Below are 863 nucleotides of genomic sequence, written 5' to 3' on the forward strand. Positions count from 1 at the left end.
AGTGTAAGTTATTACTCAAATATGTATTAGGAAAATACAGACTGATGAGAAAACTGACACTATCATATAAATAGGGCAACAAAAATTGAAGAAAACCATTGAAATCCCTACTATGACAGATGCTGACCTGACTGTAGATTTTATTTCTGATGAGTACCATGGTGAAGTTGATAGACAATCAATTCTGTCATTCATAATGGAAGTGATTGCTGATGGATTTTATTGTCTTGGACTCAGGGACATCTTCTTGTAAAAAACTTGTCTCCAGTTTGAAATTCTTGACATGCAATCAAAGTTTCAGGAGCACAGAAGACTACTGAAAGAACTGTCAGTGATGAACAATTGCTATAGAAAGATCCATAGGATCAGGTCAAGGATTTGTGAAATGTTTACACAAGATAAAATGTCAGAGTTCTAAAAGTATTTATGTCTAGCTGAAAAACTTTATTTCCAGTCTAAGTACCATTTATGTTTGTGTTGAGATAAAATTCAAAATTCTGAATTTAGTTTGTCAATATGTTTCATTTAAATAAAATACTATCATAAATAAATGCAAAGTTTTACAATGGTAAGATATTAATCATCATTTGAGAGAAAATTAAACATGGCATAGTCTGTCAAAATAAGTATGATATTTAAATTAGCTAATAATCTAATGAAGAGAAAGTACATAAATATAAATTAAAAAAAACAAAAAACACACACATATCCTGAAACTCTGACAATGTTTGGACACACTATTAGATAACTGGGATGTGGATATGCATAAAACATATTCTCTGTCATTCAAAACCTGATATTATAGATTATAGATATTTGATATAATTTGTTCAATATATTATTATAACTACTTGATAATTAGC

Source organism: Hipposideros armiger, unplaced genomic scaffold (assembly GCF_001890085.2).
Source record: "Hipposideros armiger isolate ML-2016 unplaced genomic scaffold, ASM189008v1 scaffold_778, whole genome shotgun sequence".
Taxonomy (NCBI): Eukaryota; Metazoa; Chordata; class Mammalia; order Chiroptera; family Hipposideridae; genus Hipposideros; species Hipposideros armiger.